Raw genomic sequence first — 18,746 nt, forward strand, 5'->3', positions numbered from 1 at the left:
AGTTGGAGTAAAAAATGTTGTTGCAGCTAATCTTATAGAATCAGCACGTCATGCCACAGAAGACTGTTGTCTGCACTAATAAAGAGCCCATGTGGGCCCTAAGTAGCAAGGAAGCCCTAGGCATGGACACTGGAGAGGCATTGCATTTGTGTGGTCTGCGGTTCAGGCCACTAATAGGAGCTGCAGCAGGTGGGTGTGATGTTCAGAGACAAATCTAAGTCCTCTATTACTGAAATGATTAAAAGGAAAGGCGCTGATACGGAGATCTCTTCCTGCACTGTCCCTGACTTGGGTTCTCACAATTGTGTCGAAATGGTGTGCTCAGATCCAGTGCTAAAGCCCTAATGATGCTTGGGTTGTAGTTCAAGCAGGTTTTTAATGTCCACCACCACTTTGCAGTGAGCATAGTTTCAAACTCAGCAACAACAAAAAATTCCATTTGGAAGCCTAGGATCTTAGAGCTGTAAGGAACTTTAGGGAATTATTTACTTTATAGATTTGACCAAATGGAATTTAGAAAAGTTAATATGAGTTTCCCAAAGTCATTCAATGAGTAACAGAGACTGTTTTTGGGTCTTTCTGACCTTTCAGCCTAGGTCGGTGCTTTTTGTCACACAACACTGTCCCTTTAGGTCTTGGTAACATAGGCGCCTGAATCACATGGTGCTTGGTGAGATAAGCTGGTGTACTAGTGGAATTTGTGGAATCATGGGATTGGAAGACCCTGACCTTTTGACCAATCCATGCCAATGTTATGGTAGTACGGTGGACAACTGAGACATCTCTTCAGTCTTTGTGAACTAATCGCCAGGGACTTTTTACATGTCCAGTCCATTGTGTCATTTTTAGTTGCTTCTGTGTGTAACAGATCTGTTTACCTATCTGGCAGTTTGCAAATAACTATAATTCAGCTTACCTGAATCATAACAATTTTTCTCCCCCTTCTCATTCCAACATTTTTTCTGTGGGTGGGGAGGATCCTGACACTTTTGCCACCTTTGGTTTCTTCCCTGTGCTGGTGGTGTCACGCTTGAGAGTCATTTTTGTCAGGAATTTTGCAAGTCAGTTGTTAAATTGCTGGCTGCTTTGAACTGACCACAGCAGATTATTTACACCACAGAAATTGGCAAGCTGACAAGTCAGCACCCCAACCACCCCAACCCATCCCCAGAGAGCTGTTGTTCAACACTTGCCAGCACATGATGGCTCCTGTCCTTACCTTCCTATCTTTCCTAAGACCAATGGGTGAATTTAGAAAAGCTTAAAACTCAGTACTTCTACAGCTGGGATTGTCCAGTGAGACAAAGGTAAACAACTCTATAGCAAATCTCTGCTAACGAAACAGTAGTCTGACAGCATTATTGTTTTCATTACTGGTACCTGTTGCAGTGACTTAATTGGAGATACATGGAAATACTTATTTCTAGATCTTTCTAGAACTGTCTCCCTGCTAATATAGAAAATATTTCACAATACATATCCATGTACCCTGCCAGAAAGGAATTCATTCAGACTCCTGAATAAATTCACCACATCTCCATTTATGTCTGTGGATTCTTACCCTCTCCTTCTTTCAGATGAGGAAATGAAGGCCCTGGGTTATGCTAGCACTTACAAAAAGTAATATCCAAACTGAATGTGTCATTAAAATTCAGCCAATTCAAAATGTACTTATTAAGGGCCTATTAAGGCACGGGACAATAAGAGCTCAACTAAATGAACAACATTAGGAAGAGCCCCCAGTCCTCTAATTGTTTTCAAATTCAAAACAAATTCATGTACATTTATTTCCTCCACCTGAAGGGCTCCATCCGGAAGCTTCCAGTTACAATGGTCTCCCCTCTTCCCTCTTCTTCAGAATCTTCGCAATGAAAAGAGAGGAAAGGGTCTGTGCTCTTAGGCCAGAGTAGAGGGGATTTAACAGCAGTAGGTGGCAGCTGGTCAGTTTACCAGGGGATGTTCCTGAAAAGAGAATGATAGTTTCCATGCTGTCCTGGGAACTGGCTCGGGCTTCCAGGGCAAAGGCAGACTTCATCTCTGCCAGGACAAGTCGAACTGGAATGTGTGGTGAAGGCAGATGCTGCTAAAAATCAAATAGGGAATCAAGTTCCTCTAGCACCTCCTGGATGGTGGAGTCAAAACAGCAAAGAAAGAGTTTAAAGATCAATGCCAGTCCGACTACTAAGTCACCCAACCTGGTTAATAAATTAGCTGTTCTGTGAAAACCTAAGTGCGCATCTCTAGATCATATTTTATCTCTTGGGGCTTCCTCTTCTGTCTTCGCATTTGAACATAAGTGACTACAGTGGGCTACCTGAGCACCACTTTTCCTTAAAGAGATCCAATGTGAAATGTCTTTCTCTGTCGAAAACAGTGAAGATCCTAACTGCTGGCAGTGTTTTGCACTGGAAAGCATATACTGGAGTAGAACTGAATTTTAGTTCTAGTCTGTTAGTGCTGAACAAGCCCCATGACACTGGGCCAATAACTGAATCACTTAGAGCCTCCATGTGAGCTCATCCCTGAATGAGATTAAAATTGCTGGATCTGTATATATTTATATCGATCATATATATGTGTGGGTATATATATATGACAGCAGGCTGGTAATTCTTTAATATAATCATTTGGGATTCCCCTCTTCCCATCACCAACATTTCCTTCATATAACTCATTTATTTTTATATCTCCCATACCTCTTTTTAAAATTCTAAATGGAATTCTTTTTCTTTATAGGCATGATTGTTAAAGAGTGGTCTCCAGACCAGCAAGGCCAATATCACTTAGGAATTTGTTAGAAATGCAGTTCTCAGGTTTGACCCTGGATCAGCTGATTCAGAAACTCCTTAGGTGGGGGCCTAGTGATCTGTATTTTGATAAACTTGCCAGGTGATTTTGGTAGAAAGTTTTAGGGTGTCAGGTTGAGGGGTGAATCTGAGGAGCAGGATAGTATGTCTGGGGAGCAGCTGCCAAAATCCCTTTGGCGATCAAGGCCCAGGTTTTCTCTAAACCCAGGCACTGGCGTTCAATTTGCAAAAAGCATGCCAGGCAGGTACAACCTTGCAAAAGTGAAGAGTCTGAGGTTATTATTGTTAGTTGTAAAAGCAGTAATAATGTGAGCGTAGTGCTTTTTACATTTCCGTATGTTTACTTTATTTTCTCATTTGAGGCTTGGAGCTGGAAGAGTGATGGAGCTGGAAGAGAGGCTTTGATACTCTGAGTGGGGGCCTAGCATCTTAACAGGCTGATTTCCACTCAAGGAGGCACGTGGTCCCAGCTCCCAGGCCACAGTCCCTGGAGTGCGCATGTGTGTTCTCATCATGTCCAGCCCTTTGCTACCCCATGGACTGTAGCCCGCCAGGCTCCTCTGTCCATGGGATTCTCCAGACAAGAAGAGTGGAGTGGGTTGCCATGCCCTCCTCTAGGGGATCTTCCCAACCCAGGGATGAAATCCACATCTCTTCATCTCCTGCACTGGCAAGCAAATTCTTTACCCCTAGCACCACCAATGGGCAAATTACCACCAATGCCACACAGATTCTGCTCCTCTCTCAGATTTGGATCTACAATCTTTTCTGGGGAATTGTGGATCTAGCAGACCAATAATCACATATCTCAACCAATGACAGATACCGCAAGGGAAATAATTTTCACATTTAAGTCACCCAAGTCCATGACTAAACAAGTTACAAGTGTAGATGGAAAAACTCTGCTTTCTGCAGCTCTTGGGTGAGAGGAGCCTGCTGACTGGGAATTACTTACACTATGAGCCAGAAAGGGCTGCAGAATCGGGTGACATGTGGCCCTTGGGCCTCTCACTCTTGTGATTGGCAGGTCACACTCTCTGGTTTTTTGACTAAGGCCTGTCACAGTTGAAAAGACAGCTAGTGAAATGGTTTTCACTTCACTGAGGGCGATGCCACAGGTCAGCCAGTCCCGCCATCCCGACAGTGAGAGGCTGTGGTGCCTCTCTGTTAAGGACCCTGCTCAGAGCAGTTTCATACTGCTGTGCGTTGTTGCTGGGTGAAATCGTGGCCAGATGGACTGATGGAAAGAAGAGGAAACATTTTAACCTACACATATTTGCTAAAGCTGACAAGACAGTGTATTATGTATTAGCAGGCTTACAGGGAAGTTAGAATCACAACTGAGCAAACAGAAGACCGAAGTGTGTCCAAATTAGCTTGCTTTGGACAAGAATTAGAAAATACACAAGAAAACACCACATCCACACCTTGATGGAGTAGGAATTTCTAAGGAAGATCTAGAAAAATCAAGACTGTCTTTGCAGGCATAAATGTGATCTGATTTGATAGTGCATTTGGTGGCAACCCTCTACAGTTTTCCTGGCTTGTACGCATCACACGAGAGCACATATTCATTAATGCAAATGCATATTTAATTGCCCTTAAAATGAAATTATATAGAATTTAGAAATGAATAAATGCATAGCCGTTGGGATTGTTCATGGTGACATCTCTCATTTGCCTCATGTGTGTGAGAGAGAGGGGTAGGGAGAGAGGGACCTTTTTGTCATCAGTGACAGCCTCCTATGATTTCAGGGAAGGATGCGGATTGTTCTGGCAAATATTTCCATGTTACCATTTGATAGAATTTGAAATGGTAGGGAGGCTGGACCCGCTGTGAATTTTTCTTAAGCAACACCTTCCTTCTCTCTCTGTTTTTTCCTGTTTCTCTTTAATAAAAGTTTTTTTTTTTTTAATATTGAATTGGTGCTCAAATTCATCATGGGACATGATTAGAAAAACATAAAATCACGTCAGTCTGATAACATGGGTGAAACATACGTTTAAAGGGATTAAAAAAAAAATCTAAAACCACATGAATGTACAAATCTACCTTTTACATCTTCACTGAACCCTTTTCAGGGGGCACATTGGTTTTTTTTTTTTTTTTTTTTTCAGTGGGTTTTGTCATACATTGATATGAATCAGCCGGCACATTGGTTTTTGAGTGTCATCCTTGGCGCAGCTCTCGAGATCAGGAGATACCGCACAGTCTGCTCATCGCAGGAAGGGTGTTTCCCAGGATGGTTAAAGAGCAAATTGCACTGATGAAAGTGTATATTCAGTCAAAATAAAATAATTCTCTGGAAATGAAGATTTCTCCCATTGTCTTGCCTTGTGTGTGTGCGTGTATTTTTAAACAAATTTTCAACTCTTCCTTTTACTTTTCTTTTTTGTAACAACTGCCAGAAAAAAAAAATTTAAACCTTGACTTTGATGTTTTGAACTTTCTGAGTGAGTTGATGTATACATCATGATTAAAGACCAAACACTGGCTAATGCCTGCCTGGTAAAAACCAACGGCAAATTAATTAAACAGAGTGTGTTTTATTCTATAAAAGCTAGTTAGTTATTTCTGCTATTATGACTCTGGTGAAAAGAATTAATTTGAAATCCATAGATAGGTTTAAATTTAATTTCTTTTATAGTTGATAATAAGGACCCAGGCTCATGCAGTGGTTCTTTTTTCTTTCTTTCTGTTTTTTTATAGTGAAATTAAAAAAAAAAAGCTTTAAGTAACAAATGATTATCCTTCATATTAAAAGGTTGAACAATATCTGCCATTTGTGAATGATTGTTTTCTAACATGGATGTTATGAAGAGTGTTATTGTAATGGCTTTGCATATACTTGTTTGTCTGATGATATCTGTTCATTTAAAGTATTTATTACCATCTGAAATCCACCCTCTTCCTTGTAGTCAGTTGGTGGTCTTTATTCAGAATGCCCTTTCCTTGCTCTTTGCCCAGCCTGGTCCTTTAGTAGCTGTCTTTTCTGGTGTTCATTCTAAGCTTCATTTTGGTCTTGGCTGTGTGCATGTGAGGTCAGATGACAAAAAAGTGAAAAATCCTGCCATCACATAAGCAAATGCCCCAGCTGACCTACCAAGTAAATTTGCTTTCTTTAACAAACTGAATTCTATAGAAGCAGTTGTGCGCAGTACAGACTGACTGTAGGCCATCAGAATGAAGATGTGTCCATACTTCTAAGAGATCTATTTCACCTTGATCTTGAGTTCAAAGATCATTCAAGTTGTGGCTCGCTCTTTCCTTCAGCAAACCTGTGTGATCCAAAAAGTCGACAGACTGGGATAGGTGGAGAATTCCATCATCTGCCCTTTTGGCTTTCATTCAATTAGCAACCAGGCCACTTTTGCTCATTCCTGTCATAGGGTTCGCAGGGCAGATTAGATATTCACTTTGAAGGGTCTTAGAGTTATGTACATGACACTTTAGTGTTTTTCACCCTCTCAGGACATCTTTCATTCTGAATTTCTAAGCCAGTTGGAATAAGTTGAAGCAGTTTTTGTCTAATGTGTAGTGTTAAATAAAAATTATTAGCAATTCCTGGCTTATATTGATTTCAAATATTAAAAGCTCTGGAAGCCTTTCATTTTTGGTTATATGTAATCACTCTATCTGTTTTGGTGAATAGTGTACTAGTCTTCCAAATTCTGACCTAGTTCCCAAGATAGCTAATGTCTTTTTTTTTTCCCTTGGAAGATCTTTTTGAAGAATGGTGTATGCATCTTAAAATATTTTTCTTACTACAGAATTAAAGTTTATTGTAGAGAATATAGATTGTGAAAAAAGAAGACAATAAACATCACCTTTAATTTTTCCTTCTACAGATAAGCACTCCATGCATGCATGCATGCTAAGTCACCTCAGTTGTTTTTGAATCTGTGACCCCATGAACTGTAGCCTGCCAGGCTCCTCTGTCTGTGGGATTCTCCACGCAAGAATGCTGGAGTGGGGTTGACATGCTCTCCTCCAGGGAAGCACTCCATAATTTGAGGTATTTACTTTCAGAAATTTTCCACTATGCATATAAAAAAATGAATGTTATTTCCTTATCAGGGCTTAAGGGGTTAAAAGGGAAAGAGGATTATTTCACTTCTTGCTTACATTTTCAGCTCCCTCAAGGTCCCCTCTTTAACAGACTGTCTCTGGAGTGATTCAGGATGCTGAGGCAGTTGATCACTGAATAAATCTTCCCTGACTCTGAAAATGTTACAGTATTATGCAGTGCACACAACGCAGGTTGCAGCTGAGCTGCTCTGTGGCCAGAGATGATCTCTGGGTAAAGAAACTGCTTGGAATTACCCAGGGGAGTTTGCATTTCTGTAGCGAAACAGTGAGCACAGAAATGGAATTGAGTGACTTGCTCAAGATTTTGGCCATATAAACCCTGAACTTGGGCTGGGGGAGCATAAGATAAAAGAAATTTCAGTATCTTTTGATTCAGGGAAGAGAAGGACACCTTATAAATGTCATTCATTAGACAGCCCAGAAACAGGCGTTTCAAATACATCATCAGATGGCTGGCAGGATGGAATGTCCTGGAAGCCCCATTTCTCCTGGTGCCACTGTGAACAAGAGAGCCATGTAGCATGAGGTAATGTCTGCTTCAGAGAGCCGTGGAGCTTCAGATGTCTGCCTGTCCTCTGTGTCGACGTTGGAATGTGGGAGATGGGGTGGGGGGAGGTGGGGCATGGGAGTGTGGGGGGAGACACTTCAAAATAGGTTCTCTGAGAGATCTGTATCCTCAGCTTTGGACAGTGAGAAATCAGTTCTTGCCCTTGGATTTAAAGGAATATTTTCATGCCATTGTGACCATCAGAATCTCTCTGAAATCTAGCCCTCCAAACTGTGAACTACCTGTCTTCTTCAATTTTTGTGTTTCCAGTGTTGAGGCAGGTGCCTGAAATGTATCAGATGCCCAGTAAAAACTTACTGAATGAAGAAATGAATGAATGTGTGTAGTTAACAATGATTTAGAATTAGCCGCAACAAGTGAAGGGCGTGGGCATATAGAGCAGAAGATCCTTTTCGTGTATACCATCTCTGCTTCATGTACCAAGAAGAGTAAACTCTTAAGATACAGCCACTATGGGATAGTCCATGAAGGATGCAAACTGTCAGCTTCAATTCAGTACACAGACTTGTTTTCTAGGGGTGAGAAGTGAGGGAGGGGTGGCAGAGGTGGCTCAGAGTACTACAAATATTCTTGATGGAAATGCCTTTGGAAGAAATACTTACTAGACACACAACTGCTTTGGTTGAAGGACATGGTCCTATACACAAATTTACTTGCCTTGCTTGTGGAGGCATTTGAACTTGACAGCCTTGGTGTGGTGAAAAGCTTCTCTATAGACCAAATGTGCTGAATATACCCACTCTCTGAGGGTGAGGGTGGGGGATCAGGGATTTATAATTTCAAACTCTCTCCCCTATGATGTGGATACAGGTGGTCTGCACCCAGTCATTTAGGAACCAGTGGTATAGAGGAAGGCGTAATGTGACTTTTCCATCTTTCTATAATTTATGTGAACCATTTAGTCTTAATGTCCAATTACGATGCAGTGCCATAACAATCACCACATGTATGTTGTTAAATGTGTGCCTGATTAACTTTATTACAGGTTGTATCTGAAATAGCAGTAACTACACCTACACAGGGTCTCGGTCTTCAGAGATTTTTATGAGTAGGATATTAGAAAGAGAGGGAGCACAGTTCAGGGTCAGACTTTGTAAGTTTTTACATGTATCTCTGGGAGGAAAGTTAAGCTGTAACTAGTTTGTCGTCGTTTTTAAAAATTAGTTTTTAATCTGCAGAATATTGTGGTTATCTCTTTCATGATACGTGGACTCTCATTTCCTTTGTGATAAATTTGGGAGAAAGGAAAAAGCTGATCTCAGAGTACACAGAACAAGGAAAATTCTGTTGTGATGAGAGTTTCCCCCTTACAAACAAGGCTGCTCTGATATCAGACTGTACACACGTGTCCACCCCACTTGCCTGGTGACAGTGAGGCATGGCCAAGAAAGCTTGAACCAGAAGCCACGTTGAATTCACAGATCCATTCCAAGGCAATAAAGAACATTCTGCTCAGGACAGACTCTATAAATGACTGACGTGCCCTGCATTCTACCGCACAGCTCAATTATGTCGGAAATTGCCAGGTTCTACGTGTTTACAGCACCTGTGACACTAGATGCGGCCTTTCGGACCGTGGTCTGGAAGTCAGATTTCAGCCAGTTCCCACCATCTTGTCCTATCCCATCACTAGTGGCTCAGACAGTAAAGAATTTGCCTTCAATGTAGGAGATCCGAGTTTGATCCCTGGATCCAGAAGATCTCCTGGAGAAGGTAATGCCTACTCACACCAGTGTTCTTGTCTGGAGAATTCTACGGATGAGGAGCCTGGCAGGCTACAGTCCATGTGGTCGCAAAGAGTTGGATACGACTGAGCAACTAATACTTTCACTTTCTCCCATTCCAGTGAGAAAAGAGAAACAAGAAAAAGGCAAGTTGAAAGGATTATATAATATATAAGCATACCAAAAAATACATTTTGGGAGGTGAGTCATTATCTTGTACAACTCCTGAAGTTGGTGAATGGACCAGAAATGTCTGTCCCAAGTGCCACAGGGGACTGAACAATGACGTGGGTCTCACCTTCAAGACTTCACAGCTTGTCAGGCCTTCCCTGGGTCCAGCTATCCCTGGAATCATCAGACATCTCGATTCCTAAATCACTCAGCCACTCATTGGCACCAATCCCCTTCAGTTTTAGTGAAGAGCCCAGCTCCGACATAAAGGGGCTGCTCTAGCTGCCTTCCCACCTTGAGGGATCCCCTGGGAGGTCGTGATGCTTGTGCAAAGCCTGGGCCTTGGTGCTCAGGGCCTCCTGACCTCACATTCCCACCTTAACACTCACTTCTGGTGCAACATTGGGCTGATTACTCTAGCTCTGAGAGACTTGTTTCTTTTTTTTTCAATTTTTATTTTTAAATTATTTTTAAGGTTGCTGTATAATTGCTTTGCAATGTTGTGTGAGTTTCTGTTATACAATGAAGTGACTCCATCTGTAGGCATATATCTCCTCCCTCTTTGAACCTCCCTTCCACCCCCTGCCCCATCCCACCCCTCTAGGTCATCCCAGAGCACCAAGCTGAGTTCCTGGCGTTGCACAACAGCTTCCCACTAGCTGTCCATTTCACACATGGTAGTGTATATATCCAGGGGCCTTGAGTCTGTAGGTGGTAAACAAAGAGGGTGAGCTTCACCAGGCAGTGTTGCTTTGAGGGTTAAGTGAGCTTGTATAGACGCAGGGCCTGTCGTATGGTCAGGTATCACTGAGGGGCGCCATTTTCCTTTGCAAGGGGCTGTGGAGTTGGCCCAGGAGACCCAGACACCACAGTGGAGGTTTCATAGGTTCCTCTTTGCCAGGACAGGGGGACCAAAGCGGCTTTCCAAGGGAGGGGGTCTCCTGTAAATCAAGCCTCTCCCCCAGCTCCCAAGGGTAACTGGACAGTTGTCTGTAACCAGGAACACTCATTTGGATCTGAGCACTAAACTGTACCAGTCTCACAGTTCTATGCTCTGTTAATACACAGAGGCCTGACTGATGCCCAGTGGGGCCACGAGCTGCTTTCTGTGCATGCAAGGGAGAAGGGGCAACAAGAAGGCCAGAGACCGCTAGGGGTCAAGGTTAGGAGTTGATTTATGGTTCTGTTAAGAACCTGCAGTTGTTTACAGCAGTGAATTAAGGGATAAAGCAGATTTATGAAAGATATTTTTATGGCAACAGGGGTGCTTTTGGAAAGTCTGCTTTCCCATCCCTTCTTATTCTTGCTCCCTCTCACCCTGGCATCCCTTTGTGACCAAGGCTGTTGCCCCCAAACTGTACCCCTGCCCCTCCCCCTGGGGAAACTTGCAGAAAACCACAGCTAGCCAGATTCTGCATCCTGTTCACAGCACAAGAATCAGAGAATCTAACCACAAGAAAGTTGGGGCAAGCTGGGTTCAGCTTCAAAAGCGGGACAGAGATTGCCCTGCAGCCCATTACCATCTCACTGTAATAGTAAGATCTCTGCCCACCATGCCATGATGGTTTGACCCACTCCTGACCCAGATGCCAAAGGACCATACAAGGGCAGAAAAGAGGTGGCATCCCAGTTTCAGGAAGAACCCTGCCTATTCCCAGAAATCCAATACCTTTGCCTCCTTTCATTAACCTTGCCTTTAAAACCTTGCCTTAATTGCACCCCAGCTGAGAACTTGATTTTCTGAACTAAGTTCCCGCTTCTCTATGCTCTGGTCCTTGAATAAATCTTGCCCTGCTTAATTTCAGCTTTGGTTTCATTTTTTGGCTGCTTGACTTAGAAGGTTGAAAAGGAAGAGGGTCTCTGTCCAGGCTAGGGCCCCAGTGAGGGTCCATATGACCCAACTGGTATCACCTTCAGGGTTTAATAGCGCCTAAGGCACTTCAGCTCCCCCTTGGCTGAAGGGCATTTCTGATGCACCCTATCTTCATTTGGTCTTGTTCTTTAGTTAATTCTGTGACACTTTGTCCTACCTGTGCTTCGTTGTGATATTTTGCAATGTTTACTAATTATTTAGCACATTTACTTCTTATTTCCTTTAATGAGGAGTAAGCTTTAAGGACTGTAAGCTTCAGGAGGGCAGGGAAGAATTTTCCATTTTTTGGTCATTCTTTCAGATCCTAGTCAGGGACCCTGTGCATGCTGATAAGTGTGGCAATAAATATCAGTTGTGTAAACAAGTGTTCCTGTTTCTAAAATGCTGTTGGGTTCAGTCAGTGAATTCTTATTATAAGAAGGACTGGGATTCATTGTGGGGGGAGCACATTTGCTTTATTAACTCTCCTGGTCACCTTAACTTAGTGCAGAACATTCAACATGGTTGAATCTTCACTTACTAATCAAGGAAGAATGCCTGAAATTATGGGCATCACAGATAGGAAATTACCCCTGGTTTTACTTCTAAGAAGAGGTGTAACTTTTTAGATAATTCTCTCTAACATACACTGCTTCAGCTTCTTCATCTGTGAAATGAGTGTTGAGTAGACACCCTCTAAGTTTCTGGTATTGTCAAAAATTTTACTCTAAGTATTTTTAAGATTTCTTTTATAATTATGACTGCTCATTATATATCCCATAACTTTCTTGGAAAGTGTAGAAGCTGAATTATTCAACCTTTTAAAAAATTACATTTCTAATGAATAATTTTTAGTGTTTTCACCTATTTTGGATAAAATTAGAAAAAATATTCTGATAAAATGAAGGTTTTACCCAAGATGAGGATTCAAAAAAGGTATTTAAAAAAATCAAGAATGCCTTTCTAGTATTTTTTATGAAAAAATATAGCATTTTTCTATTTTAAAATTTTGCATTTAATTTAAAAACTCAAAGTTCAATGCTATAAAGCTGTAAAAAGTAGAGAGACTGAAAAAAATCTAATATCTAGAATAAATATATTTTTTTCTGGTAAGATTATAGACAGTATTATGAATGTTCTGCCTGATTAACTTCCGATTACAACATTCTAATTGGAAAAGTCCTTCAGGTAAAATAGGACAAGCTGTAGTCTAATAATAGGCTGAGAAGCATGGCTTTATGGACACAGTCAGGCATTGAGTTTTAAGCTGATCTCTAGGGTGCTGAGTTCTGGGCTGGAGACTTATAGGGATACAATACATTTTGGTAGATTCTGTCTACAGGGCATAGATTCTTAAGTAGGACTTGTATTTCCTACACTGTACTTATCTATGTCTGTATTTACCTCTTTATTTCTATTGACTCAGTAAATAAATCCACCCAACCAAATCCTTATTTAAAAAAACCCGTAACATAAAATAGTAGTCTTGCAGTTTCTCTTCCAACATAATTTTCAAAATTCTTCTTACTCTGAAAATCTTAACTTGGCTGTCTGTCCTTGAACCCCAGTGACTGACATTCTGATAACTCCTGGCCTGCCCAGATTCTTTTTCTTAGCTGAAAGCATAGCATTTGCCCGAAGACAACGTCTTTGAGTTTATTCCATGAATATGAATTCCTTTAAAAACCAATTGGAAGGAAAACACAAAAAAGACACGAATGAATTATTCGGATTTCTTTTAGGACCTGTACCTGAGTTTATTTTCAGGCCCATCTCAAAATTTTGTGTTTATTTATGCATGGACTGCTTTGTTCCAAAAGCGATGTAAGGTAACTCTACGCTCTCTACTTTTCGTTCTCCCGTGGAACTAATTTGAGCAAATCAACCAGACAGAACAAAGTGGATCCTGTGCTGGAGCTGTAGCATCCACGCAACTGTCACCGAGAAACCGGAAGGGTGCTGAAAAGCCTTGTGAAGTCAGGATATTTCCACCTGCCTTGACCTTCCCATGATCAGATTTCATTAGAACCACTTCTTAGGCATTTTAACTGGGTTAAGATGTTACCTGGGAGAGATGCCAAATGAACTAATCTGTGTTAATGTGTTATATATCTGATTAGTTCATGGTCGCAAACACAATGCCTCAGGGGCCAGGCCGGTAGCTTGTGAATGGACTGCTGACCAGGGAGGGCTGGACAGGAGCAGGTTACCCCGCTGAGGCTTGGCACCTGTGTGTGTGGGCCGGGGGTCCAGGCAGCCACTTGCCTTCCTTTTAAGGAAAATTAATGGTGGCTCAGACCGTAAAGAATCTGTCTGCAATGCAGGAGACCCGGGGGGTTTAATCCCTGGGTTGGGAAGATACCCTGGAGAAGCGACTGGCTACCCACTCCAGTCTGGAGAATCCCATGGACAGAGGCGCCTGGCAGGCTACAGTCCATGGGATTGCAAAGAGTCGGACATGACTGAGCGACTATCACTTTCACATTCAATGTCTGAAATATCCTGATTTTTAAAATGTTGGTCATTCTTTCAGAATTTCTGGAAACACGGCCTGGTCTTATAAAATCTCTCTGACCAACCTGATGTGGCCAGGCTCACTGGCTTCTAGTCTGTACCTCAGGATTTGTGCCTTCCTGGTGTTGTATATTCTGGAGGCGAGTCTGGAAGCAGGTGACTGTTTTAAATGTTCTGTGAGGACCTGAGTGGAGAAGGGGCCTGTGGATAACACCCACTCACCGATATTGGGATGTGGGGGTGGGGTGGGGGTGGGGTGCTGGGGCAGGACTCAGGTCCCTCAGACCTGACTGGAGTCAAGTCAAAAGGAGGATGAAGGCCCAGAAGGGTTGGCTGGGGGCCATGGCCTCATTTCTTCTGCTGGGGGTGAGACTTGGAGTGACTCGGAGGCTTCTGTCACCTTCAGTAAATGACACTCCTTTTCCTTTGATGTGGAAACAGCCGTCGGCCCGGGTTGGGGGAGCTCTGCGTGTTCTCAGGTTCTCAAGGAGTTCCTGAGCAGAGCGGATACCAGGGTCCTCCCTATCGGTGAGCAAGCAAACCGCTGTGAGAGACTCGCTGGCTGCTTCCCAACCAGAGAATCAGCGCAGGAACACCGGAGGACACCTGGAAGAGTGTCTTCTCGGCACTGGAGTCAGCCAACAGCTGGCCTTCAGGAGAAATGCAGTCCTTTAATTCAGGACCAAAAACATTTTTCAAACAGGTCTCCAGAGTCCACCGCGACAGTCTGGCTCCTTATGACACGGAGCCGCCTTCACAGCCAGGTTCAACGTGAAAGCTCTTCAGGGCGCCCCGGGCAGGAGCCTTATTGGTGGACGGGGGGATGGGAGTGGGGGTGGGGGTTCATGGGGGGCACCCGGTCATTGCCAGGCGACCTTGACAAGTGAGATTATAACGCCGATCGAGCCTGCTGGGCATGGCATGGGGGTTTGTGGGTAGCGGTCAAAGGGTAAAAGGAAGGCAAGATAATCCTGAACAAGATTAGCATTTGAGAAGTGGCTTGTTTTGTTTTGTTTTGAAGGAAATACAGGACAGTATAAACCTTTCCAGGGCTCCCTTTCCCGCCCCTGCTTCCTGGTCCGGCCATTAGGGGGAGCTCTGCGCTTGACTAAGATGCATAGGTGGCTTAGGTCAGCAGGCATCTGAAATTTTCAAGAGAGCTCAGTCCTCATTTTATTTTTCATGCTGTGCTTTTGTCCTGCAGCAACAAGTGGTCGTTTCAGGATATTATTTCAGGAATGGCTATGAGAAGGTACTGGGGTTGCACGCAAAGAGAAGTAGTTGTGTTGATTATGGAACAAGACGGGTTTCTGTTGGAAAAGTAGTGTGTGTGTGAAAAAGAGGAAAAGAGAAAAGGGGACGAAAAGAGGAGAAAGAGGGAGGAGAGAGGAGGAGAAATTGTAAGTTATTATGAGACAGATTCTATGTGGCTTAGAGTCTTACAAGGGCTATTTGTTTTCATTGATGGGACCACTGCATTTCCTTGTCATAGACACTGATTAGAGTCTGAGGTTAATCATCACATAGCAGCTGATCTGCTGACCTGTAAATCTCTTGGAGTTGAGAACAATCAACGATGGAGGGCATTGCTCAACAGCGGACAATGAGTGGTTTAAGTGCTGGTACCCATGGCCAAGACTTTACATGGTCCCTTTTGGTGTATGCTGCTGGTTTCAGTGTATTGATTTAATCCCCAGTCAAGATGAGGATCTGGAAACATAAGTAATTGGTACCTGTTCTGCAGCTGCTCACACGGAAACACCGTAGGTGTTGCTTTGTAGTAAGGAGGAATCTATTCTACATTCTCTCCCCTCTTTCGCCTCATTTTCCTGGGCTTATAGTGGACTTGCTACGATTTATTTTCATTCTCACCAGTTACGAGGGAAATGGAAGAAAGAGGAAGTCCACGAGGTTGACTATGTTAATTTACCAGCTTTTTTTGTGAAGCAAATAACCACAAATATCTTTGGCCAAAATGAAACACACATTTTGGGTATGGAATTTGATGATCCAGATAATGCTAGGCTTTCACTAACAGCTATATGTATATTCCCTAAATAGCAATATCAGCAAAACATCCCAGGCATTGAGGTGGGTAATAATATTTCTTTAAAATACTTAGGAGAAGTGAAAGTCATTTCAAAACACTTTAATTGTCATGAAGTGTTTCCACTTCTCACTTAACTTTTTCTGCCTCAAGGTCCCCTTTACTCAGACTGTCTGAAGCATGATTTAAGTTTTTGGAAGCAGCTGATGGTGGCATAAATCTGGCCAGACAGGGAGGGTGCTGTGGAACTGGCAGTACATTCTGCCAGCCGGTATGCCCGAATGTCACAGGAAACTCTTCAGAATGAAGTAAGCAGGGACTGCTGGGTATCCTGACCAATGCAGACAGGTAGAGAGTCATCCCTCGGTATCCATCAGGGGGACTGGTTGCAGGACCACCCTAATGCTGAATCCCTCAGATGCCCAAATCCCTTATATAAAATGGCATAGCGTTTACATATAACCTACACACCTCCTCCAGTATATTTTACATCATCTCTAGATTACGTATAATACCTAATACAATGTAAATGCTATGCAAATAATGGTAAATACAATGTAAAAATTATGTAAATAGTTGTCTGTGTACAGCAAATTCTAGTTTTGCTTCTTGGAACTTTCTGGAAATTTTCTCCCCCTGAGTATATTCGATCCATGGTTGGTTGAATCTTCGGGTATGGAACCTGCTGAAAGGTAGCATCGACTGTATACGCAGAAGAGGAAATGTTGCGTCATGTATTTAATTTGGGGGTGTACAATTTGAGTGAATTTTGGCCACAGGAAGGGTGATACTTGGGCAGTGTTCCTCAGTGTGGGGTTTTAGCAGTTGGCCAGTCGTGGGACTGCAGGCGTCTCAGTCCCACCTCTGACCAACTGCAGCAGAGCAAGGGAATGTTTGCTTTAAAAAGCATTCTGAGCGATTCTTTGCATACTAGTGTTTGGGAAAAGCTGGTTTAGAGGACCCCAGGGAAGCTATTCTGAGAGGAGAGAATAAGGAATTTGCGGGGGCTGGGGGAGCAACATACGTCCTAGGCCCTTCCACCTGCATCCTTATATATCCTCAAGCAAGAGAAATGTCAGTGAAAATATGGAAGCACAGAGAAGTTAAGCAGATTGTTCAAGGCCACACAGCTGGTAAGAGGCTGAGCCAACCCTTAATTCAAAAGTTAGTGCTCCTTTCACTAAACCGTGAAACGTAGATGAATTTTAATTTCCTTGTCAAAGAGTCCCCAGGCATCAGTCATTATAACCAGGCATGCAAAGAGTTCGATTTCTATTTCTTTACATTTGTTTAGATTTTTCTCAATCTCTTGAGGGGGACTTGACATCTGTCAGCTGTGGAACCAACCCAAGCTGTCCCTCACACTTCAGAGCAGCCACCCTTTTCCTTGGGGTCATTCTGGAAACTTTGGGCAGAGGAAAGATTCACGTCACATCTTTAGGGGGAATTCAGGCTCCACATTCCTTAAATTTTGTATTCTTTTAGTCGGTGTGATGTAGCATATCTCATACCAATCTTTGATTTTCCATCATTTGTTGAAATAGAAATACAGACTCAGGTGAATTTTGGGTGAAATGACTCTCTTTGTAGGTTTGGCAGGACTCATTATTTTTCAGAAGATTTTAATTTACAAAAGAAAAGCTCTCTTTGAAAGGGGTTTTCTCCTGAGCATCTATTGCCAGTCAAGGACCTGGCCTCTTAGCTTCTGATATCTTGAAATGCTTCCTAGTGAAATCTTACCTACAACATTTGTCTTTCAGATCGAGGGTGGAATCAGCACAATTTAGTGAAAAGATTATAGACTCTGGAGGCAGACAGAAGCAAGCTATTGAACTGTTTTGGGCTCCTGTTTCCTCAACCATTAAATAGGAATTAAAAAAAACCCCAACCTCACAGGGAGGCTGTGCTGATTAAATGAGATACAAGGTGTGAAGGGACAATCCCAGCATGTGGTGTATCAAAGGATCACAGCCACACACCATGATGCCACTTCTTTCCTTTTTTCTGGAAGAGGGAAGAGATAGGCGACGTCCATGGGCTGGGAGCCGGCAGCGAGGGAAGCTGAGATCAAACACAGGACGGGCCGCAGCCAAGGGGACCGGCTGACAGAGATAAAAATGTAAGTATTTCGCCTTTACAAGACATTTTGTTGTTGTTCAGGTGCTAAGTCGTGTCCGACTCTGCGACCCCATGAACTGTAGCATACCAGGCTTCCCTGTCCTTCACCATCTCCCGGAGCTTGCTCAAACTCACGCCCGTTAAGTCGGTGATGCCATCCATCCATCTCATCCTCTGATTGTCCCCTTCTCCTCCCGCCTTCAGTCTTTCCCAGCATCAGGGTCTTTTGGAATGAGTCAGTTCTTCGCATCAGGTGACCCAAGTACTGGAGCTTCAGCTTCAGCATCAGTCCTTCCAATGAATATTCAGGGTTGAGTTCCTATAGGAATGAATTGTGCTCATCTCAGCTTCTTTGGCTCCAAGCCACAAGCCGGCAGTGCAGCCCTTGAACAGTGCTTCGCGGCGGAAAGCTCCGTCAGACTCACAGTTGACTGCCAGGCTCCTCTCCCAGCTCTGCCACTTAATCATTGTGCAACTCTGGCCAAGTTACGTTCTCAATTTCTTCTTCTGTAAAACGGAGGTAATCATGGTGCCCACTTTAAGGGCTGTGTTTGGGATTAAAGGTGAAGTGCTTCTGCAGTGCCTGGAATGCAGCAAGTGCTCCGTAAACCCTGTCTCACGGCCGCCCATGCTCTGCAGTATTTGCTTTTATTATTCACAGAGTGCAGTTGGAAAACCTGTTTGAACTCATTGAGGTCCTCTTTCTCACCCTGAGGGTGCAAAGTTAAGTAGGGGTAAAAGGCATCACCCAGTGTTTAGAGGAGGAGAAGTGTGAGGAAGAAAGGTCACTTGCTGATTAATGGACTGCATGGTTCAAAATCTTATTTTGTTGAGGCTCAATTTCCTTCCATCTAT

The 18,746-nt window shown here is 43.1% G+C and overlaps 1 long non-coding RNA gene across 1 annotated transcript in view; it reads left to right on the forward strand.

Moving 5' to 3' along the window:
• LOC133048144 (uncharacterized) overlaps positions 1-17,887 on the forward strand; it is a 110,293-nt gene extending 92,406 nt beyond the window's left edge. Inside the window, exon 4 of the long non-coding RNA XR_009690963.1 lies at positions 17,785-17,887. This is a non-coding gene — a long non-coding RNA (uncharacterized LOC133048144). The remainder of the gene's footprint in view (positions 1-17,784) is intronic.
• The last annotated feature ends 859 nt before the right edge of the window (positions 17,888-18,746 follow it).

This window comes from Dama dama, chromosome 28 (assembly GCF_033118175.1).
Source record: "Dama dama isolate Ldn47 chromosome 28, ASM3311817v1, whole genome shotgun sequence".
Taxonomy (NCBI): domain Eukaryota; kingdom Metazoa; phylum Chordata; class Mammalia; order Artiodactyla; family Cervidae; genus Dama; species Dama dama.